Source organism: Monodelphis domestica, chromosome 4 (assembly GCF_027887165.1).
Source record: "Monodelphis domestica isolate mMonDom1 chromosome 4, mMonDom1.pri, whole genome shotgun sequence".
Classification (NCBI taxonomy): Eukaryota; Metazoa; Chordata; class Mammalia; order Didelphimorphia; family Didelphidae; genus Monodelphis; species Monodelphis domestica.
The window spans coordinates 400,808,900-400,833,786 of NC_077230.1; the positions used below are offsets into that span (position 1 = coordinate 400,808,900).

Consider the following 24,887-nt stretch of genomic DNA (forward strand, 5'->3'; position numbering starts at 1 on the left):
CTACTCTTTATTTATATACCCACACTCGGTACTGGTTCTAAGGCAGCAGGTAAGAGTTAAAAAAATAAATTAAAAAAAAGAATGACTTCTTAGCGCTAGAAAAACTCATTAGTAGTTACAGCAACTAAGCATTGGACTCAGAAAGACCGCCAGGGCAGATCTCTAAGACTTGGCAGAGCAGGCGCTATTCTCCTTGGTGAAGGGAGCTTCTTCCCTAGCATCCATGAAATCACAGCTCTGGTGCCAGGAATGATCAGCCCCACCCCTAGCTCCTGGCACCCTCGTCCAAGATGCCTCTAGTCTTCCCCGAAGGGCTCAACTTAGCTAAAGAGGAGAACAAGCCCCTGAAGAGCTGCCTTTGACTCCTAGGCATCTCTCCTGGCTACATTCCCTCTGTCCTAAGACCCCTGCCAAATACTCAGTCACTGAGCCGCTTACACTGTCCATATCACTCTCAGGAGTTGCAGGGAAAGGAAGAAAGAGATAAAATGGCCTTCTGGGGGCTGGCAGAGAACACCGATCAGCCTGCTCCTCTCTCCTCTTTCCCCAGTCTTCCAGAAGGCTAAGGATCCAGGCACACGCCCTGCTGCACACTGCCACGCCACTTTGTAATAAAATCATTAAGAAACGGGAGCCAATTGCCGGTGTAACATTGTTCTCCTGGCTGACCACTTTATAACATTGTTGTCGTGGAATCTGCAACCACACCTGGTAATGTTGTTTCTCCCAACATCCTATTTTCCCAGAATCAATTAAGAACGTTAGATGGAGGGGGCAGCTGGGTAGTTCAGTGGATTGAGAGCCCTAGAGATGGGAGGTCCTAGGTTCAAATATGACCTCAGCCACTTCCCAGCTGTGTGACCCTGGGCAAGTCACTTGACCCCCATTGCCTAGCCCTTACCACTCTTCTGCCTTGGAGTCAATAGGTAAGGGTTTAAAAAAAAAAAAAAGAACGTTAGATGGAGAGTCTGCAGAGCATACAGAGGACCACAGATAGAATCTGATCTGGGATGCAGAAGAGATAGATTCGACCTTGGAGGCCATCTAGTCCATCTTACAGCTTGGGAGATGGCCAGAGGGGAATCCACCCCCTCACCTCCAATGGTAATCAACCTTCACTGTTGGGGATTTCTCCAACTAAAATGCCCAGAATTGTTTTTTTTTTTAGATTTTAGGAAACTTTCCAAGGTAGCTTTTTCTTCTCCATCACCTACATCACCCAGTGTATCCTTCCCCATCCTCTTCCCAGATTGCCATATTTTATAATAAAGAATAAAAAAGTGGGGAGGGGGCAGCATTTCAGGAAAACCAACCAGAGAATTGAAAAACTCTAACTACCTGCAGTGTTCCACGCCCATAGTCCCTCTAACTCTGCAAAGAAGGAATCATCACCATTTTGATCCATCTTTGTCAAATGGAGAGATGCTTACCAGTTTTGTCCTCCATTCCTACCCATCCCCAAACAATTCATCCAGACCTGTTGGCTCCAGTCTACCTTTCTAGACTCATTTCAAATGACATTCCTTCATGTTTGCTACAGCCAAATAAGCCAAATTACTGTTTCCTGAACTCAGTACTACCTTCCTTCCTTTCTTTCTTCTGTTTTTCCTTCCTCCTCTCCTTCCCTCCTCCCTCCTTCCCTTTCTTTTTCTTTCTTCTTTCCTTTCCTCCCTCACTCTTTCCTCCCTCCCCTCCTTCCCTTCTCTCCTTTCTTCCTTCCCTCCCTCCCTCCTTTCTCTTTCTTCCTTCTTTCCTTCCTTCCTTTTTCTTTCTTTTTTCTTTCCTTCCTTTTATTCTCTCCCTCTCTCTCTCCCTCCCTCTTCCTCCCCTCCCATTTTTCCTTTGCCCTTTGTCTAGAATTGATAGTATCAGTTCCAAGGCTTAAGGGCTAGGCAATGAGGATTAAGTGACTTGCCCCAGGTTACCTAGCTAGGACCTATTTGAAGTCAAATTTGAACCCAAGACCTCCCATCTCCAGGCTTGGCTCTCTACCCACTGAGTCACCCAGCTGCCCCCACCCCCCAATACATTTCCAACCTCGATGACTTTGCTTAGGCTGACCCACTTCCCTGGAATGCAATCTTTCCTCATGTCTGCTTCTTGAAATTCCCAACACCCTTCAAGGGTTAGCTCAAGGGTCACCTTGTACACAAGGTCTTTCTGGGCTCTCCTGAGTTATGAACTGATATAGAGAATGGGGTAGAGTACTAGACATGAAGTCAAGAAGGCTTAGGTCTTCCACCTCCTATTTTTACTAGCTGTATGACCCTGTTAAGTCATTTAGCTTTTCTAAGCTTCTGTTCTCTTATCTATAAAATGGGGATAATAATAATAGCACCTTAGACACAGGGATGTTAGGGGAAGAAGAGATCTTAGAGGCCCTCTACTCTAATTTTAATCTAGTCTCGTTTTACACATAAGTAAACTGAGGCCCAGGTAGACCAAACCATTTGCCCAGTTCCATGCTATTAAATGTCAGAGGAAGAATTTGAATTCCTATTATCTTGGCTCCAGGGCCATGTTGTCTCTCCAGATAATTTTTGTAAAGTACATGGCAAGCTTTGTTGGACTGTATAAATACCAGCCATTATAATGTTCACCCTTCCTCCCATTCCCTATGAAGGTCTATGGTTTTGCATTGAGTTTTTTTTTTTTAAACCCTTACCTTCCGTCTTGGAGCCAAGTATTGGCTCCAAGGCAGAAGAGTGGTAATGGCTAGGCAATGGGGGTCAAGTGACTTGCCCAGGGTCACACAGCTAGGAAGTGGTGGAGGCCAGATTTGAACCTAGGACCTCCCATCTCTAGGCCTGGCTCTTAATCCACTGAGCTACCCAGCTGCCCCCTTTTTGCATTGAGTTTTCAGAGTCCATTATTTCTCCTCAGTATAGCTCCTTGAGATTAAGGGCTATTTCATTTTTGCCTTTGAATCTCCAGTGCTTAGCAAAGTACCTGGCACACAGTAGGCACTTAAAAAAATTTACTGAATTATATAAAATCGAATTCTCAAGATTTCACAGCCAAAATAAATTGGAAAAACATTCTTCAAAGACTAGAGGACTCCATGCCAACTGGAGAACAAAGGCAGATGCTAATGACTTCTTTTCTGCTCCTCCCATTGTTCCCATCCCAGCTCCATTCCCACTCCAACATCATTGTGGCCACAGCATGGGCACCAGAACTCAGAACTTTAAGTGTAGGAGATTTCCAGAGACCTTCTGTGATGGCTGGGACAATCCCATGAGGCTGGCTCAGTTTATAATTTTAACTTACAGAAGAGGAAAAGGAACACAGAGGTAAAATTGGCTCATAGATGACCCAGCTCTCGTGGTCTCCTCCACCAAGGGGATGCCAAAATGCAGAAGAGTTCTATTCTTGGCCTAAGCCTGGGAAATCCTCTTGGGAGGAAGTTGTTATTGGGCGGGGAGGGAGCTAGGTAGGAGGGCAGTGGGGCAACAGAGGCAGAAACCAACAATCCCAGGTTCAGGCAAAGAATAGCATGATTAAATGGGAAGGTTGGAATGCTTAGACATGATACTATCCTTGAAGGTTCTCAAAATCACCGTAATGACGCATTCACATGTGATCATCTATATTAACAGAATAAATAACACAAATGATGATGATACTATGAGCACAGATGTGACAAGACATGGTACACCGCGGACCAGTCTTGGGGTCCCAAAGATTTGGAGTCAAGTCTTGACTCTTATGTTAGCTGGGTGACCTTGGGCAAGTTACCTGATCTTTCAGTGCCGTCTGGCAATTCTCTAAAATGTAAGATGGACTGTTGGAAGCAGTTTTCTTTTTCCTTACTGAGAGTTCTCATACTGATAAGAATCATGGGTCCAGAGGCAGCTAGCTAGTTGACTCGGTGGATTCAGAGCCAAGCTAAAGATAGGAAGTCCTGGGTTCAAATGTGACCTCAGACACTTCCCAGCTGTGTGACCCTGGGCAAGTCACTTAGCCCCCACTGCCTAGCCCTTACACTCTTCTGATTTGGAACCAATACATAGCACTGATTCTAACATGGAAGGTAAGGGTTTAGAAAACAAAACAAAACACATGAACAGGATGATTTCATATGAACTGATGCAGAGTAAAATAAGCAGAACCAGAACATGATACACAATAACTGAAATACTGTGGGATGATCAAATGTGATAGACTTTGCTACAACAGTAATACAATGACCCAGAACAACTCTGAGGGACTCATGGTAAAGAATGCTTTCCACTTCCAGAGAAAGAACTGTGGGAGTTGGAATGCAGGAGAAAACATGATTTATCACTTGTTTATTTAGATATATGTTTTAGGGATTTGGTTTTATGATATTATTCACTTACAAAAATGAATAACAAGGGGGCAGCTGGGTAGCTCAGTGGATTGAGAGCTAGCCCTAGAGATGGGAGGTCCTAGGTTCAAATCTGGCCTCAGACACTTCCCAGCTGTGTGACCCTGGGCAAGTCACTTAACCCCCATTGCCTAGCCCTTACCACTCTTCTGCCTTGGAGCCAATACACAGTATTGACTCCAAGACGGAAGGTAAGGGTTTAAAAAAAAATGAATAATAAGGAAATATGTTTTACATAATATATGTATACCCCAGAAAAAATAAAAATAAATTTTAAAAAGATTTAACTTTAAAATAATCACAATAATAATTTTAAAAAATTACAATTCCAGACCCTGTGCCCAAACCCTAGCCTATGAATATGGGCATAACTCATATTAAGATATTATGGACATAAATGATCATATATAAAGAAAACATCTCCCAATTGCTCATTTCCTAATGTTTCTGCTAAAGCAGCATGCTTATTTCCTTATTTCTTCCTTTCTCAACTTCCAAGTATTTCTACATGTTGCACCCTAAATTCAAATGGAATCTTGCCATTACTGTTTCACCCTTTAAAAGCCCAATTCAGGGGCCCCTCTTCCATAGCACCTGACCCAACAGCCCCATACTTATGTCCCCTTTGAGTTAACGTCTCTTATGTATGTTCTGGGTCAGCAGCATCCTGATTTGGTCACACATATCTCAGTCTACCTACTAAACTAAATGTGACTGGAGGGCTGGAGCCCAGCACAGCTTCTTGCCTACAATAAAAGCTTAATAAATATGTGTTCAGCTGAAGGAATAATATCTTGCTGTGACTTTGGGGAGGATGGGAAAGAAATAGACTTCTAAGGTTCTTTCCATTCTTCGAACTGCTGGGAAATCGATAAGGAGGCTGTTTTTAGAGTTCAAGGAAGGGGAGAATAAGGATTTTGAGATTCCATGAAATCAAAGAAAAGCCAGCTGCTGTGTTCTCGTAGGGATTCTTTTCATCCAATCAATGGATTGATCTAGATGATTTACTGAGACCTTTTCCAGGTCTTAAAATGCTGTGATTTTGTGATGTAAAAACAACTTAGACCTTTCTACTTATACCAAGCTTTCTACTTATACCAAACTATCTAAAAAGGTTAAAACCAATAAATCCATTGTTGGCAGGGCTGGAAACAAACAGACACAGTTCCATTACACTGATTGCAATCAGGGAGACTCATCTTTATGAGTTCAAATCTGGCTGTAGACACTAGCTGTATGACCCTGGGCAGGTCACTTCACCCTGTTTACTCAGTTTCCTCATCTGTAAAATGAGCTGGAGAAGGAAATGGCAAACTACTGCAGAATCTTTGCCAAGAAAACCCTGAATGGAGTCATGAAGAGTCGGATACGACTAGAAACACACAGAACCACCACTATCCTTTTGGAAAACAATCTGGTTTACAAAACTAGTTGTGCCTTCTATGATGAATAAGCTGCTCCCCCCCCCCCCCCCCCCGCAAGTAGGACTAAGTATTATTAAAAGGGGAAGAGGAGAGATCTAGCTGTAAAAAAAAAATCATAACTTCTTTCTTTGTAGTAGTGGAAAACTGGAAACAGTTGAAGTATCTAGCAACTCAGGAATGGCTAATTGAATGGGGGAATATCATATGGTAGAATGTTATTAGGCCATGAAAGTGACAGATCTGAAGAGGGGGTTAAAAGATGAAAAGAAACATTAAGCGATGCCTAGCAAAGAAAGTAGAATTAGAACAGCATATATCTTTACAAACCAATAGTAAGAAAACTCAGTGAGCCCATAAAAAAGATTGCTGCATGGGGGACATGAAAAAAATTGGCAAATATATATATATATTTTGTTAAATAGAAATGAAATGTATTTAAATATATTGTATAAAAATGAATATTATGGAAGTATATTTTGAGTGATAAAACATGTTTAAGTCAGTAGAACTGCTGGTCAACTCCAAGAGGGGAGAGGGACAAGGGATGGAGACAACATGAATCATGTAACTTTGGAAAACTTATATGTAAATTTGTTATTGGAATAAAATAAAGATTAAAAAATTGTCAAACTGGGGGCAGCTGGATGGCTCAGTGGATTGAGAGCCAGGCCCAGAGATGGGAGGTCCTGGGTTCAAATTTGACCTCAGACACTTCCCAGCTGTGTGACCCTGGGCAAGACACTTGACCCCCATTGTCTAGCCCTTACCACTCTTCTTCCTTAGAACCAATACACAGTATTGATTCCAAGATGGAAGGTAAGGGTTTAAAAAAAAATTGTAAAACTATACATTGTCAATTGAGGGCAGCTAGGTGGCTGAGTAGATTGGGAACCAGACTTAGAGATGGGAGGTCCTGGTTTCCAATCTGACCTCAGATACTTTCTAGCTGTGTGACCCTAGGCAAGTCATTTAATCTCCTTTACTTAGAACCTTGACAGAAGGTAAAGGTAAAATTTAAAAACAACTTGATCTGTCTTAGATTCAATACTATATATCACTTCTAAGTCCAAAGCAATTGGGGTTAGGTGACTTGCTCAGGGTCACAAAGCTAGGAAGTATCTGAACTCAAATTTGAACCCAAGATCTCCCATCTCTAAGCCTGGCTCTCCATTCACTGAGCCACCCAGGGTGGTGTGTTTTGTTTTGGATGAATTCGAGGGAAGCCTTCAAGTCTTGGTTGGACTAGTTGGTCCCAGAGTTTCAGGGTCTCTGCTTTCATCAAGCCAGCTGTCACTACTAGATTGTAGCTATGTAGACCCTCCATGCCTCCCCTCCCCTCTTCTCTCCAGCTTCTTCCAGGAGAAAGCTATTTGCTTGCACTGGAACAGAAGGTAATTGAAACAGCACTTCAGAAACTCCCACACCCATCACTTTCACCTAACTGCCTTTTGTACTGGGGCAAGTCTGTGCAGAAAGAAAGAGGCTTCTGAAACCACATTTTCCCATTCTAAGCCCTGATCACTGTTTGAATTGAACGGAAGTTCATTAAGCTGGTGGTTGGAGTGGATGCAGGGCTTATCTGGGAGCTCTTTATCAGGAAAGGACTTTCCCAAAAGGGAAAGATCAACACTCTTCCCAGGTAAGGAGGAAATCGGCACACTTGTTTACAATGCATAGAAGGATAAATCTAAGAGGCAAGACAGTATGGAGGGAGGGGGAGAAAGCTTGACCAATGCTGACAGGTGGAATCAGGGCACTTGGAGCAACTGACATTAGGAGACTGAAGCGGTGAATCTAAGAGGTTTCAAAAGGTGAAATTAAAACACACAGTAGTGGTGGCTGGGCAGATTGAGGGCCAGGCCTAGAAGTGGAAGGTTGTGGGTTCAAATCTGCCCTCAGACACTTCCTAGCTGTGTGACTGATATACAGGATTGATTCTAAGACAGAAGATAAGGACTTAAAAAAGCAAAAAATGGAACGGGAATTCCAAAATCACAGCTGCTAATGCTGGTGCAAAATCAGATCTGTTCTCACCTCTAAATTGGCAGAGTGGAAAATATGCATTTGGCTTTAAGTGAAACAGAAGGTGGGGAGAGAGGTTCTAGGACTTGTTTTTTTCCACCCAGAGACTGGAAATATTTTAGATATGATTGGGGGGATTTCCATCAGCCACAATTAAAAAAAAAATCAAGCAGAATATTACCTCTAAACAGCAGGAGCTTTCATGGCCTTTGCCACTTACAAAACCCTATTGTTGACAATATTACCCTTCACCTAGTACCAAAGGGGAAGGAACTGGATTTTAGAGTCTGAGGACTGGAGGATTCAAATCTCTGATAGAGATATCTGGTACACAGGAGATAGAGTGCTGAGTCCAAAGTCAGGAAGACCTGAGTTCAAATTTGACCTCAGATACTTTTTTTTTGGTACATATATGTTTTACAAAATGAAATGTTACACATGCATATATAATATTTCATTGCATAAAATAGTTATGCATCTTATTTCTCCTTTTATTTATTTATTTATTTTTTTTAGAATCTGAAATTTCTATTTAATTAATTTAGAATCAGACAATTTTTAAAAAACTCTTACCTTCCGTCTTAGAGTCAATACTGGGTATTGGTTCTAAGGCAGAAGAGTGATAAGGGCTAGGCAATGAGGGTTAAGTGACTTGCCCAGGGTCACATGGCTGGGAAGTGTCTGAAGCCAGATTTGAACCTAGAATTTCCCATTTCTAGAACTGGCTCTCCATCCACTGAGCTAACCAGCTGCCCCCAGAATCAGACACTTCTTAATTGAAGCAATCACTTAAACTCTGTTGGCCTCAGTTTCCTTAACTGTATAATGAGGATAATACTATTGCTTTCCTTGAAGGACTATTGTGAGGATCAAATGATATATCTGTTAAAAAAAAACAAAACTAATCTAGAGTTTAGCACAACGCCTAGCACAATCATTGATGTGTATTCCCTCTGCTCTATCTTCTCTGCTCTATATTACCCTCATGACATTGGGCAAGTCATTTCTCTCTGGGTCTCATTTCCCTTATCTATAAACGTGTAGAGGTTGTATTAGATAGCACTGAAGCCCTTCTGGCTCTGGGATAACAACAGTAATAATTTATGGTGCTTTTAATCTTAGCAAAGCTCAAATTCTGGCTGGGCTGCTTACAACCAACCTTCATGACCTTGGGCAAGTCATATAATCTCTCTGGCTTTCATTTCCTCATCCATAACACAAGGGTAGCCTGATCAACATTTGAAATCCCCTTTAGTTTTACGCTGATGAAAATGTCATCTCATTCGAGGCACTGGAATACAACCCCCTGGAAGGGCTGAGTTGTTTCATTTTGTCTTTGCTTCTGACAGGAGTCTATTATACAGTAGCCACTTAATAAGTACTTTGTTGAATGTATAAACTTTGAAAACAACAACCTTGTAAACTAAGCCCTACAGAGAGTATGCCTATTTTATGGGTGGGTAAGCTGAGGCTCAGGAGCCCAAGTGACTTGCCCCCAAATCTCACAGCTGATAGGCATCAGAGGCAGGATCTTCTTGCTTCCAAAGCCTTGCCCACTTCCTAGCACCCAACACTGATCCTCTGCTGATTGCTACTGGAGGGGATTTCAGTCTTTGAGATTTGTGATCTTTCTTTTTTTAACCCTTAATTTCTGTCCTAGTAACAACTCTACAACAGAAGGGCAAGGGCTAGACAAACGGGGTTAAGTGACTTGCCCAGGATCACACAGCTAGGAAGTGCCTGAAGCCACATTTGAACTCAGGACCTCCTGGAGACTTATGATCTGAATTGGGCACAAATAAAGATCTGCTTCATTCTCTAGTTCCTTTGGTAAGGGACCTGCTGGGCTTGGTTTCTTTTTCTTGTTTTTGAGACGGTCAAGCCCCGAAGCACAGCTGGCACCTAGTAAGGAGGGAACTATTCTCTAACCAAGAAATGGTTTCCAAAAACAAGTGAGGCAGAAGGGGAATTGCTCCCTTCGATGCACATTCACTTCTCCCTTCAGCTCTGAGATTGAAGAAAGGCAAAAAAAAAAAAAAAAGAGCAAAGGCTGACCCAGTGTGAACTCCCTGGAGACAAAGAAACAGGACTAGCTGGCCTCAGAGTCGATTCTGTCTTTGCATGTGGGGGTGCTTAGCAGGGCAGATCAAAGGAACAGGACCAAGCCTGTTGGGGGATTCAGACACTAAATCTTCAGCATGGCACCTATCTGTGCCCCCATTTCACAGACCTAGAAACTGAGGATGCAGTGAAGAACAAAAAGATCTCTTTCCAGGTGGGGGAGTGATTGATTCGTAGCAGAAGACTGCCCCTGCCTTCCCCCCCAAAAAAGTTAGATCTTTGACCCACTGGTAAAGCTCACGGTGTGAACTTTGTGTCCTGAGGCTTGTATGATATGCTGTCTCCCACCTCTGTACCTTCATAGGCAGCTACAGTTTGTGCCTAGGCAGCCTAGCCCTGAGATCCTGGGCAAGTCACTTAACCCCATTTGTCTAGCCCTTGTCCTTCTGTTGTAGAGTGGTTACTAAGACAGAAATTAAGGGTTAAAAAAAAGATCACAAATCTCAAGGACTGAAATCCCCTCCAGTAACAATCAGCAGAGGATCAGTGTTGGGTGCTAGGAAGTGGGCAAGGCTTTGGAAGCAAGAAGATCCTGCCTCTGATGCCTATCAGCTGTGAGATTTGGGGGCAAGTCACTTGTCTGCTCCTGAGATATGAGGCTAGATTTGAACCCAAGACACCTCCTATTTCCATGCCTGGCTCTCAATTCACTGAGCCACTGAGATGCCCCCTCAATCAATAAACATATATTAAATACCTACAACATGCCAGGTACTGTACTAAATGCCAGAGATGAAAAAGGCAAAAGCCAGTCCCTGTCTTCAAGGAATTTATAATCTAATGGTGGGATTTTTTTTCTTTTAGCAAAATGCCCTGCACATAGTAGGCACTTAAACATCTGCTAAAATGAAGGGGGAAGGGGGTACCTGGGTAACTCAGGGGATTGAGAATCAGGCCTAGAGAAGGGAGGTCCTGGGTTCAAATCTGACCTCAGACACTTCTCAGCTGTGTGACCCTGGGCAAGTCCCTTCACCTCATTGCCTAGCCCTTCTGCCTTGGAAACAATACACAGTATTGATTCAAAGATGGAAAAAATAAAATGAATGAGGGGAAGTGGGGATGGCAAGATCATAGAATCATAGCTTTAGGGCTGGAAAGGACCATTGAGATCATCTAAACTTTAAGTCACCCCTCTCAATTTTACAGGTAAAGAAACTGAGGTGCAGAGACAGGAAGGGACTTGCCCAGGATCACACAGGAAGTGGTTAAAGAAGGACTTTTTTTTTTAATCCTTTACCATCCATCTTAGAATCAATACTCCATATTGGTTCCAAGGTAGAAGACTATAAGGGCTGGACAATGGGTGTTAAATGACTTGCCCAGGGTCACCTAGCTAGGAAGTGTCTGAGGCTACTTCAATCTAGTGCTCTACTATACTACCAGGCAGATGCCGCACCACTGGGTGAGTTATTGACTTTTGCTCTCATCGATCATCGATCCCCTCCCAAACCCCATTCCCCATACTCCCATCCTTCAACCAGCTCTGCCATTAATTAGGGAGGATGGACAGAGAAGAGCGGGGATGGTTGGAAAGATCTTCTAGGACCCTAGTATGGCCATAGAAGAGGCGCTACGATACTGTAAAAAGAGGGCTTGGGCACAGGTGCCAAAGGTGCTGGGCTACCTCCAAGACGGCGTGTTGGGGAGTAGAGTGTCTGGGGTCTGGCCCTGGCACAGTCAGAATGGGATCCAGATCCAAGACCAGAGGTGCCATTCTGGACTCATTCAGGGGATGCCAAGAGCTTTGTAAAGCAGGAAGCACCAAAATGTTGCGTCTGGTACAAAGTAATTAATTATTAACAAGCTGCTATTGATATTAATTATTAACATTATTATAATATTGTATAGAAATATGGCTAACATTTGTATTTTATATTCTATATAATTGTGATATTAAATATTAATAATTGATATTATTGTCTGGACTGATCTCTGATTTCATTGCCAGGGGCAATTACCAGGGAAAGAAATGCCCCGTCCCAGTATAAATCAGCATTGCCTCTATAATAACTTGAGGGGGTTGGAGTCAAGAAGACTCGGGTTCTAATCCTGTCCCAGATACTTGTTAGCCTTGTCGCCCCAGGCAAGTCACTTAACTACTGTCTGCCTCAGTTTCCTCATCTATAAAATGAGGATAAATAAAATAAAAAGTTAAATATAAAAAATGTTAATGAGGATAAAAATCAATAAATCAATAGCTACAAATAGCATCGCCTCTCCTCTCTGCCCCCCCCCCCCCAATGCTTAGCAGGATCAGACAAGGTATGCCAAGTGTTATATGAGAAAACATTCTATCCGCTAAGTCACATTGCCTGACAACCATTATTATCATCAGCATTATCATCATTGAGACACTCCATCACAAAAGGACCTGCTTCGATATCTGAAAAATGGGGACTGAGGTTGTTGGTGGATTGGGCTTGGCCAGTGTGGCTTCCCTGAAGGTGTCACCCGGGGCCAAAGATCACACAAATTGGCATGAGAAAATAGAGGGGAGCTCCTTGCCAGGAAGGATGCTTTAGATCTTTGGACTCGTTTCCCCCAAACCCAGCTCTGAGCCAGGGACAAAGCAGACCCTTCTTTAAATACTTGATGGATCATTTGTGACACTCCCCAACCTTTCCCTTCCATGCCCCACTTCCCTTGGCTCAAATTAAAGCCCTCCCTGGCAGGCAGGGTCAACAAGTCTCCTGGGATCACTGGTTTGGGGCTTGGGCCAGAAAGGATATCAGGGAAGCCCTTAATCAATCTTATTAATAAGTATTCATTAGGGGGCAGCTGGGTAGCTCAGTGGATTGAGAGCCAAGTCTAGAGACAGGAGGTCCTGGGTTCAAATCCCACCTCAGATACTTCTCAGCTGTGTGACCCTGGGCAAGTCACTTAACCCTCATTGCCCTTGGAGCCAATACACAGTATTGATTCCAAGATGGAAGGTAAGAGTTAAAAAAAAAAAGCATTCATTAAAGGCCTTGGCAGGGAGTCCTTTATTAGTTGCTTAGTCTAAGCCCCTTTCTATCTGACAGATGAGGGAATTCACGGAAATGAAGCCACTTTCCCAAGTATAAGAGCAGCAAAGAGGTAGAGCTAGTTTGCTCAATGGGTAGGGCGCCAGGGTCCGAGTTGGGAAAACCAGTGGTTAAATCTGGCCCCAAATACTTCCTAGCTGTGTGACCCTGGGCAAGTCACTTGACCCCCACTGAGTAGCCCTTAGAGCTCTTCTGCCTTGAAACAGACACCTGGTATAGATTCTAAAACGGAAGGTAAGGGTTATTTTATTTATTTATTTTTAACTAGGAGAAGGAGGTGGCTCGGTGGACAGAGAGCCCGGTCAGGATCAGTGGGTTTAAATGTGGCCTCGGACACTTCAGGGCGGGGTGACTCTGGACAAGTCACTGAACCCCATTGCCTAGCCCTTAAACGCTCGCACTCGGTATTGATCCTAAGATGGAAGGTTAAGATTTAAAACAAAAAAGTGCCAGCGCTGGCCTTTGAACCCAGGACCCTGCCTTCCACAAAAGCCCCACTAACTCCTTTACAGCCCCTGTCCCCAAAGGGGCGCTTGCCCTGTGCCCCGCCTCCTTCCGTGGGTTTCCAAGCTGGCACTGCCAGGGTGGGGGTAGGGGCGGGGGCGGGGGCGGGGAGAGACCCTAAATAAGAACAGGAAACTCGGTTTGCCAAAGAATCGAGGCTGCATTCAGGCCGAGTTACGGGTAAGAGCAGAAAGCGCCCTGGAGCCAGGAAATGCGAGGCTGAACGAGCTTGGTTTCTCCGGAACCTCCTCGCTAGCTCTCTCGCTGGTGCGCCCAGAGCTGTAAACAGGTGCTGAGCTCCCCATCCGTGCACCGGAGGAGCCGCGCGCCTGGCCGCGGGCCCCGCTTCATCCTTCAGCCTGGATGCTCGGCTCCAGGGAAGAGGGGGGATGGGAACCGAGAGGAAGGGTCAGAGGGGCGAGAACCCCCCTCCCCCCAAGAGCCCCTAAGCCCTCGGGATGCTCCTAGGCCACCAAGGCCAACCCCCGCTAGACTCTCGGCCACCCGCCGCCCTCCCCGCAGGTGAGCCCGGCCCGATCCGCAGTGGAGACGCAAGGGCAGAGGGAGGCGGGCTTTGCGGGCGGCCCAGCAGCTGCACTGCGATGCTTCCTTGGGGCCCGCCCAGCCTCTTGGCCTCCCGTGACCCCCCGCGGCGCCCCCCCCCCCCTTTTCCCTCCCCGAAGCATCCCAGGCGGGCCTTGAGCCTTGCTCCATCTCCTCCTCCTCCTCCTCCTCCCATCACCCGAAGAGAAACAAGAGGCGGCAGCTTACAGGCATGGAGAGAGCCGGAGAGGCCGGCAGGCGGGCAGGCAGGCAGGCGGGCAGGCAACAACAGCCCGGCCGGCGGCGGCAGCAGCAGCGGCGGCTACCGGCGGCAGGCAGCCAGCAGGGAAGGTGTCGAGTGTGAGTGAGAGGCGAATGCAACCGGCCTGCTCACCCCCGGCACCCTCAACTTCCTATTTTGTTGCCTTCCTGCTCGCAACAGGAAAAACAACCACTTCTTACTGTCCCCCTCTCCCTGATCCACTCCCCCCGCCGCTGCCCCAGCTTCTGGCTGGGGCTCAAGGGGGAATTACCCCAGGGCGGGCTCTTCCGAACCAGAAGGCAGAAGAACCCCAGGAAATTCCTACGCCCGCCAGGCTTTCACACCCCCTGGGCTCCGTTATAGATGCTGGGGGGAAACTGCAGAGGCTAGAGAGGGGAGCACAACCTTTTACAGATGTGGAAACTAAGGCTTAGAGGTGGGGAATTGACTTCTGAAGGGGGTGATGACACCTTTCATAAATGTTGGAGAGAGGATTTGAACCCATGACCCTTGACTCCAGCATCAGTATTTTCCCCACAACCCTACCCCTCCTCTGTTGATTGAGATGGATTAGCTGAGGACTGGATGAGACCCTTGCTAGCTCCATCCCTCCATCTCCAAGCTGTAAACTGAGTTATTCAGTCTCTGGAAGAGCTGCTTTATCTGACTGCTCATCTGGGGGTCCTTTCTTATCAGGGACTTTGGGGGCTGAGGAACGAAGGGAGCAGCCCAAAGGGTACAAAAATAGGAGCAACACATAGATATAGATAACCTCTTCAGGGCTGAAAAGTGATCCACTATGAATCAGTGGAGAGCCAGGTCTGGAGATGGGGATGGGGTCCTGGGTTCAAATTTAACCTTAGATAATTCCTAGCTGTGTGACCCTGGGCAAGTCACTTAACCCTCATTGCCTAGCCCTTACACTCTTCTGCCTTAGAACTGATACTTAGTATTGATTCTAAGATGGAAGGTAAGAATTAAAAAAAAAAAAGTATATGCTCAATGTGCTTTCTTACCCCCACCCCATCCTACTGTTTGGGGGATATTTTAAGAAGAATGATAATGATTGGGGCAGCTGAGTGATTTAGTGGATGTAGTAGAAGGTCCTTGGTTCAAATCTGACCTCAGATACTTCCTAGCTGTGTGACCCTGAGCAAGTCACTTAACCCCCATTGAGGAAGGAAGGAAGGAAGGAAGGAAGGAAGGAAGGAAGGAAGGAAGGAAGGAAGGAAGGAAGGAAGGAAGGAAGGAAGGAAGGAAGGAGCCTTATAGACATCTCTTAGAGTCAGATAACACAGTGATGAGATTAGAGAAGGTTGCCAAAGACCTTGTCATTACTTTCAAGATGTCACGACAAATGATTGGAAAGAACATTGATCTTAGTGTTAGAAGTTATTGTTCAGTTGTATCTGACACTTTGGGGCCCCATTTGGAGTCTTCTTGACAAAGATACTGGAGTGGTTTCCATGTCTTTCTCCAGCCCATTTTACAGATGACAAAACTGAGGCAAACAGGGTGAAAGGACTTGCCCAAAGTCATATAGCTTAGCAAGAGTCAGAGGTTAGATTGGAACTCAATGCTTCCTAGCCAGGCGCTTTGATACCTAGTTGTCCAAGGGTCACAAGACCTGGGTTCAAATCTCACCTCCATGACTCTGTGACTAGTGGACAAATTGTTTGCCCTACCTGAAATTGGTTTTCCTTACTTGTATCAGGAGGGGGTTGGGCTAGATGACATCTAAGCTCTAAAGCTATGGTGCTATGAGCTATGAGTTGGGAGTGATGCTCATGGATGGGATGGGAAGGGAAGGAAGGAAGAGAGCATCAAGCAGATTAGCTAGTTAAAGCAATGGGATGATCAGTGTTGTAGGCAGATAATAGCAAGACTTGACACATATAGAGCCTGTCTATAACATGGTACGGTACATAGAGAGCCAACTTAGATAATTAGTTCTAGAAAAAAAGTCTTCCAAGGCTTTCGAGTCACAGAACCTTGGGGCTAGAAGACACTTTGGAGGTCAACCAGTCAATGTATACCTGACTGATCACCTTTTGCAATTCAATTTAATAAACTTTTATTATAGTTCCCCTGTGTGCCAAGCAGTGTGAGAGATAGTGAGGTATATGGAGAGACTGGAAAGCCAGTCCCGGAGCCAGGAAGAACTGAGTTCAAGTCATGCCTCTGGCACACTGACAAGTACCTCAGAACAAGTCATTTCACTTTTCAATGCACCTAGGGACTCTTGGACTCTGAGGCTGGTTGTTTGGTTATTGGCCTTCTTATTGGTAATGTTATGTCAGGTTCAATGTATAGTATGTCTGACTGTGGCTGATCAAAGGGTCGCTTTGAAGTCTCCAGTACAAGTCAGGCCCGAATAGTCTATATGAAAATTTGGGATGAAACTATTTCTAAATTTGCACATCTCGCATTTCTTTTGAGCTCCCATGATTCTCCTTTGCTCATAGAGCACAGGACCTTCTTGGATATAGACACACCATGCAGGACAGTTTTCCCAGAGACCTTGGGAGTATCCTTTTATCACCTCTTCTGACCTCTAGGTGAGCGCTTGCCCTCTGAGTTCTCTATACACCCTCACAGCAAACATTGGGGTTTAATAGAAGATGTCATTGTAGGGAGAAGAGACAGACAGGATGTGAGAGTGAAGGCAGATGTGTAGTGCCATGTGCTGGACCAATCATAGACTTATCCTCTCCAACCTAAACTTTCACATTCAATAAAAGCAGTAGCCCCAAGGCAAGATGACTATGGCAACACTTAAGGTCAATAGGAGGACCTGGGCTTAGACACTCCCAGACAATATGACTCTGAGCAAGTCACTTAACCCCAGTTGCCTAGCCCCTTACTGCTCTTTTTCCTTAAAATTGATAGCAAGTCAGAAAATAAGGATTTTTTAAAAAATCATTGGCTGGCTAAAATGATAAGTTATGCAGCATGTGGGGATCTGTTTTGACTTGATTTTTTTAAACCCTTATCTTCCACTTTAGAATCAGTACTGTGTATTGGTTCCAAGACAGAAGAGTGGGAAAGGCTAGGCTATGGGGTTAAGTGACTTGCCCAGGGTCACACAGCTAGGAAGTGTCTGAGGCCAGATTTGAACCCAGGACCTCCTGTGTCTACGCTTGGCTCTCAATCCATTGAGCTACCCTGCTGCCCCTGGGGATCTGTTTTGAAAGAGAATTTCCTCATCTGGAGTTCCTGACATTCAGAATCAAGTCTAATGAAAGAGACAATATAGACAAAAATTCATAATACAAGATAAAACAGAAGGTTCCAAAAGCAGTTTTAGTGCAGTTTTTTTAAATTAAAAATTAAAAAACCCTTACCTTCTGCCTTAGAATCAGTACTGTGTATTGTCTCCCAAGCCAGCAGTAAGGGCTAGGCAATGGGGGTCAAGTGACTTGCCCAGGGTCACCCAGCTAGGAAGTTTCTGAGGTCAGATTTAGACCTAGGACCTCCCATCTCTAGGCCTGACTCTCAATCCACTGAGCCACCCAGCAGCCCCCTTAGTGCAGGTTTTTTTTAAAACCCTCACCTTCCATCTTGGAATCAATACTGTGTATTGGCTCCAAGGCAGAAGAGTGGTAAGGGCTAGGCAATGGGGGTCAAGTGACTTGCCCAGGGTCACACAGCTAGGAAGTATCTGAGGTCAGATTTGAACCTAGGATGTCCTGTCTAGGGCTGGTTCTCAATCCACTGAGCTACCCGGCTGCCCCCTTTAGTGCAGTTTTAAGCCTTCAGAAGTCAGTCAGAATTATTTGAAAGCTAAATAATTGACATTTCTATTACACTTACTTAATTTTGTGAATTTTGAAAGACAGATTTTTAATTTAACAAGGCAAGGACACCGTGCCATTATGAATTGCATGAGCAAGAATTTCTTAGACCAATAAATCAATCAGTAAAGGAGATCCTCTTGCCTGGCCATGGTGGCCACCTGATTTATCCCCTTTAGACTTCTTCTTGTGGAGTGATATCAAAACTGTCATGTAGGGGCATCTGGGTGGCTCAGTGGATTGAGAGCCAGGCCTAGAGACAGGAGGTCCTGGGTTCAAATCTTGTCTCAGACATTTCCCAGCTGTGTGACCCTGAGCAAGTCACTTGACCCCCATTGCCTAGCCCTTACCACTCTTCTGCCTTGGAGCCAATACTCAGTATTGAATCCAAGACGGAAGCAAAAACTGTCATGTACGCATCAAAATGTCATTCTTTGCATGATCTTAAAGCTGGCATTATGGATGCTCTCCTTTCAATCACCAAGCAGCCACTTAGGAAAGTTTTTACAAAGTTCCAAAATCAGCTCGAGTAGAGCATGTAACAGGAGATGCTGAGTGTGTTGGATTTTAATGAGAAAACTATCAATATTTAAACATGTAAATAACCCTCCCAAATGCAGTCTTTTGTGATTTTTCATCAGTTATAATTCTGAAGTTCTCAGTGCACTGACATTTGGAACACCCTGTATAGAGCAGATGAACATCATCAGTCAATCAACAGTTATTAAATGTATTGTGTGTGTCAAACACTGGTGATACATGACAAGAAAAAAAGGGAACAAGAGGCTATCAGACTACTGGGATACTGTATGTAAAGTACTTTGTAAACAATAAAAACTAACCAACAATCAATAACTCTATATGTCTAGTTTCTTTTAAAAAACTAATTAGTTTGTTACATTAAAGTTCCCACAAATCTCCCCTCCTCATTCCTTTCCCCAAACTAGAGAAGGCATCATTTGACAAAAAGATTTATGGATCTATAAAACTATTTTTGTTTCTACTTATTTGTTTCTATTTATCGGTTCTTTCTCTGGAAGTAGCCTTACACAAATTATCCCCCAAATGAGATTTCTGTTGCTGTTGCTATAATGTTTTCTTCATACTGTTATGTAAGCCTTTCTATGTTATCCCAAATTTAACTTGCTTGTCATTTCTGATGGTACACTGACGTTCCATCACGACCCTATGCCACAATTTTGTTTCGCATTCTTCAACTGATGGGCATCTCCTTAATTTCCAGTTCTTTGGCACCCCAATAGGGCTGCTGGAAATATTTTAGAATGTATAGGTTCTTCTCCTTTTTCACTGATCACCTTAGGAAACAAACCTAATTGTGTTAACTGGGTCAAAGGATACACACAGTTTTATAACTTTGGGGCCTGATTCCAGATTGTTCTCCAAAATGGTCGGGCCAGTTTACAGTTCCACCAACAGTGTAGAAGTGTCCCCATTTTTTCACATCCCTTCTAACATTCCTTGTTTTTCCGTTTTGTCATTTGAGTCAATCTGATAGGTGTGAGAAAATATCTCAGAGTTCTTTTGATTTACATTTCTCTAATCAAATGATCTAAGGCATTTTTTTCATATGGTTTTATATAGCTTTGATTTCTTTATCTAAAAACTGCCTGTTTGTATCCTTTGACTATTTATCATTTGGGAAATGGCTCTGATTCTTAGAAATATGACACAAGGTTCTCTAATATATTGCAGATTGAGACCTCTATCTGAGAAACTATAAAATCTGCCCCCCCCCCGGCAATTTTTTGCTTTCCCTCTAATGTTGGCTATATTCATTTTATTTGTAGAAAACCTTTTTAATTTAATTTAATCAAAATTATTCGCTTTAGATCTCACAATATTTTCTATCTCTTATTTATTCATAAGTTATTCTCCTACCCGTACATTTAATAGGTAATATGTTCCCTGTCCTTCTAATTTGCTTTTGATAACTCAGCTTTCATTAGGTGGTCCCTCATGATACTTCTATGGGTACTTTGAGGCCTCCCACTACCATTTATTGCCCTGTCATATTAGGAGGATATATTATTATAACACCTTCATTTTACGAATGAGAAAACTGAGCCCTAGAGAGGGAAGATGATTTCACGGGGTCATCCAACAAGGCAAGGAGCTGAAGAAGGACTAAAATCCAGATTTCCTGAATCTTTAGTCAGTGTTTTTGTCAGAGACAGCAAAGGGCTGCCATAGTGCACAGAGCACTAGACCTGGCATGAGGGAGACCAGAGTTCATAGCTAGGCTCATATACTTCCTAGCTGTATGACCCTGGACAAGTCACTTAACCCCCATTGCCTAGCCCTTACCACTCTTCTGCCTTGGAACCAATACACAGTATTGATTCTAAGATTGAAGGTACGGGTTTTTTAAAAAAATATTGTTTTTGATATTATATTTCAAGGAAAAGAAATTAATTTTGAAAACTATTATAAAGTGTCAGGCTTGGAGACAAGAAGTCCTGGGTTCAAATCTGGTCTCAGACAATTCCCAGCTCTGTGACCCTGGGCAAGTCACTTAACTCCCATTGCCTAGCCCTTACCATTCTTCTGCCTTGGAACCAATACACAATATTGATTCTAACATGGAAGGAATGGACCACTGTTGGACCTATGGAAAATGACATGTGAAACCAAACCATCATAAGCAATTTTGGCACCTGCATGATTTAATTAGGAGAGAGAAAGGCTCTAAGAAGGTAGATGCAGAGACTCAGAGACATGGAAAGGCCAGGAAGATCTTGGGGAGCAGGGGACTAGATCTACCATCAGGTAACTTCTAGGTATTTGTATCAATTCTCTCTAAATTTTGTTGCCCTGGGACCAAGCCGCAGGTCATTCACCTAGTTATACATGGGCTTAAAAATATGTTTGTGACATAATACTTGAGAGAGGGAGTATATCATTGTGGATAGAGGGCTGGCCTCAGAGTCTGAAAGACTTGGATGTCAAATCTTGCCCCTGACGTTCACTGGTTTCTTAAAAGTTTGAATTCCAGATTCTCCTCCGTGAGATGACAAGTAATTTGATTTATACACGTTATATGGTTATACATGGTTACACATGTACAACCATGTAAAACATGTATCGATATTAATTGGTAAAAAAAAACACAGACCAAAAAACCCCTAGAAAAATAAAGTTTTAAAAAGTATGCTGAGAATAGCTAAGTTATTTATAGTTGATTATTGTATAATACTGCTGCTACTGTGTACAGTGTGCTCATAGGTCTGCTCACTTCACTTTGCATCAGTTCATATCAGTCTTCTCAGGTTTTTCTAAAAGCATCCTGGTCATCATTTCTTATAGCACAGTAGAATTCCACACAAATGTATACCACAACTTGTTTAACCATTCCCCAATTGGTGACATCCCCTTGATTTGCAATTCTTTTACACCACAAAAAGGCCTATTATAAATGTTTTTGTACATAGAGATTATTTTTCTTTTCTTTGATCTCTTTGGAGTACAAACCCAGATTTTTCTGGGTCAAAGAGAATGTGAGATTGTTTTAGCCCTTTAGGCATGGTTCCATATTGCTCTCTACAAGAAAGAACTTGGAGATGGAATGCAGATCAAAGCACATTATTTTTCATTTCAGTTTATTTATGTTTTTATTTGGGGGTTTGGGTTTTATGTAAATATTCTCTTAAAACAACAACCAATACGGAAGTAAGTTTTTCATGATAACACATGTATAACACAGATGAAATTGCTTACCATCTTCAGGAGGAGGGAAAGAAGCCTCTAGTTCTTTAATGTAGAAGCTGTTAAATCTTGCATTATTCTGACTGTGACTCTAGGATATTTGAATTGTTCTTTCTAGCCACTTACAATATTTTCTTCTTGACCTGGGAGCTCTGGAATTTAGCTATAATATTCCTTGGAATTTTCATTTTAGGATCTCTTTCAGAAGGTGATTGGTGAATTCATTTAACATCTATTTTACCCTTTACTTCTGGAATATCAAGGTGGTCTTCCTTGATAATTTCCTTCCTTCCTTCCTTCCTTCCTTCCTTCCTTCCTTCCTTCCTTCCTTCCTTCCTTCCTTCCTTCCTTCCTTCCTTCCTTCCTTCCTTCCTTCTTTCCTTCCTTCCTTCCTTCCTTCCTTCCTTCCTTCCTTCCTTCCTTCCTTCCTTCCTTCCTTCCTTCCTTCCTTCCTTCCTTCCTTCCTTCCTTCCTTCCTTCCTTCCTTCCTCCCTTCCTCCCTTCCTCCCTTCCTCCCTCCCTCCCTCCCTTCCTCCCTTCCTCCCTCCCTCCCTCCCTCCCTCCCTCCCTTCCTTCCTTCCTTCCTTCCTTCCTTCCTTCCTTCCTTCCTTCCTTCCTTCCTTCCTTCCTTCCTTCCTTCCTTCCTTCCCTCCCTCCTTCCCTCCTTCCCTCCTTCCTTCCTTCCTTCCTTCCTTCCTTCCTTCCTTCCTTCCTTCCTTCCTTCCTTCCTTCCTTCCTTCCTTCCTGTCTGGCTCTCAATCCACTGAAAATTTCTTAAAACATAATATCTAGGGTCTTTTTTGATCATGACTTTTAGATTGTCCAATAATTCTTAAATTATTTCTCTTTGATCTTTCTCCAGGTTAGTTTTTTTTTCAATGAGATGTTTCACATTTTATTCAATTTTTTTGTTCTTTTGATTTTGTTTTTATTGTTTCTTGATATCTCCTAGAATCATTGGCTTCCACTTACCTAGTTTTAATTTTTAAGAAGTTGTTTCTTCAATGTATTTTCACTTCTTTTTCTTTCTTTCTTTTTTTGGTCAATTCTACTTTTTAGGAATTTTTCTTCAGCAAAATTTTGTGCATCTTTTCCTATGTGGCCAGTTCTATTTTTAAAGAAGTTCTTTCTTTCAGTAAATTTTTCTATTTACTTTTCCATTTGGCTATTTCTGCTATTTAAAAAGTTCTTCTGGGGGCAGCTGGGTGGCTCAGTGGATTGAGAGTCAGGCCTAGAGACTGGAGGTCCTAGGTTCAAAGCTGACTTCAGACACTTCCCAGCTGTGTGACCCTGGGCAAGTCACTTAACCCCCATTGCCTAGCCCTTACCACTCTTCTGCCTTGGAGCCAATACACAGTATTGACTCCAAGATGGAAGGTAAGGGTTTAAAAAAAAAAAAGTTCTTCTCTTTAGTGGATTTTGTTCTTCTTTTACCATTAGGTCTATTCTGGTTGTTTTGGAGTTTTTTAAACCTTACCTTCCATCTTAGAATCAATACTGTGTATTGGTTTTAAGGCAGAAGAGTAGTAAGGGCTAGGCAATAGGGGTTAAATGACTTGCCCAATCTGTTTTATAAGGTGTTATTTTTTTTCAGCATTTGTTATGTCTCCATGGACAAGCTGTTGATTCTTTTTTTTTCATGATTTTCTTGTATCATTTTCATTTCTTTTCCCAATTTTTCTTTTAATTTTTTTTTTTTAATTTGAAACTTAAAATCCTTTAGGAGCTCTTCTCATAAGAATGAGGAATTAGGGGGCAGCTGGGTAGCTCAGTAGATTGAGAGCCAGGCCTAGAGATGGGAAGTCCTAGGTTCAAATTTGACCTTAGCCACTTCCTAGCTGTGTGACCCTGGGCAAGTCACTTGACCCCCATTGCCTAGCCCTTACCACTGCTCTTCTGCCTTGGAGCCAATACACAGTATTGATTCCAAGACGGAAGGTGAGGGTTTAAAAAAAAAAAGAATGAGGAATTAGGGGTGGGGCTGAGACCAATTTATATTTTTTTGAGACTGGATTTCGAAGTTTTAACTTTGTTTCTTCTTCTGAGTTTGTGTTTTGAGCTTTCCTGTCACAGTAGCAACTTTCTACAGTCAGGTTCTTTTTTTGTTGTTGTTGTTTTCTTCTTTTTTCCAGCCTCTTTCTTGACTTTGAATTTTATGCTAAGGTTGAGTTCTGTTCCTGTGGTGAAGGGGGGGCTTCAGATTTTTTGTGCGACTACTTTTTTAGAACTAATTCTGAGGGTCTGTAAGTTTTTAGTTCTTTCAAGGTGCTGTGATCTAAGAAGAGATGTGTTTACTGCTCTCCTGGCTTGTGTTCTGGTCCATGAGCAATCACAAGCATTATTTTGCACGCTATGTTTGTGACTAGGGTCCCTGCTCCTCCCCAGCTGCAAGCTCTGCTATGCTAGTGCTTTTCCTTGTGCTGAGACTGGGACCCAGTCCTGGGAAACATCTGTGTATGGGCGATGCAACAGAGTCCTGTACCCAGTGCTAGCAAAGAGATCCCCATAATCTTCTTCTCACCAGTGTCTGACCCCCTTACTCTCTATAAGCTGAGAGTTCCAGAAGCCACAGTTGCTGATGCATTTATCCCCAAGGCCTGCTGCTGGCCTGTGCAGGGGCTCTGAGAGCCTCACTGCTGGCTTATGAAGTTGTAGCCTGCTACTGCTTTACTAGGGCAGTTATGGTGATCCTTTTAGAGGCCAAGTGCCCAAACTGCAACCGTCATGCTGCATGTGAGTTCCCCACCATACCCTAGCCAGGGGAGGGAGAAAGTACTCCTATTGGGCTGCTGGGCAGAGGGGCGGGTGATGTGAGAAATGTCCTCAGGTGCACTTGGAGAGGGGGAAGGGTCCAGCCCCCTCCAGCACAGTCTGGCACACATGCCATAGGTTTGCCAACACAGTACTAGGGTATTGCCTGTACTAGACTGCATACCACTCTAACCTCATTGCGCCAGACTTCTCTTATCAACTTTCTAAACTGTATTCAGCAGGAAAATTGTTTCATCACATCCTTTTGTTGGTGCTGCTGCTTTAGAATTCATTTTGAGACATTATTTCAAAGTTGTTTGGAGACAAATTTGGAAGAACATAGGCAAGTCCCTGACTTTTCTCCAT

General features: G+C 43.5%; 1 protein-coding gene across 1 annotated transcript in view; it reads right to left on the reverse strand.

The window, feature by feature from the left end:
* PIK3CD (phosphatidylinositol-4,5-bisphosphate 3-kinase catalytic subunit delta) overlaps window positions 1-14,537 on the reverse strand; it is a 63,467-nt gene extending 48,930 nt beyond the window's left edge. Inside the window, exon 1 of the mRNA XM_056795813.1 lies at window positions 14,220-14,537. The gene's annotated coding sequence lies outside the window, so the exon portion shown is untranslated. The remainder of the gene's footprint in view (window positions 1-14,219) is intronic.
* Window positions 14,538-24,887: the final 10,350 nt, after the last annotated feature.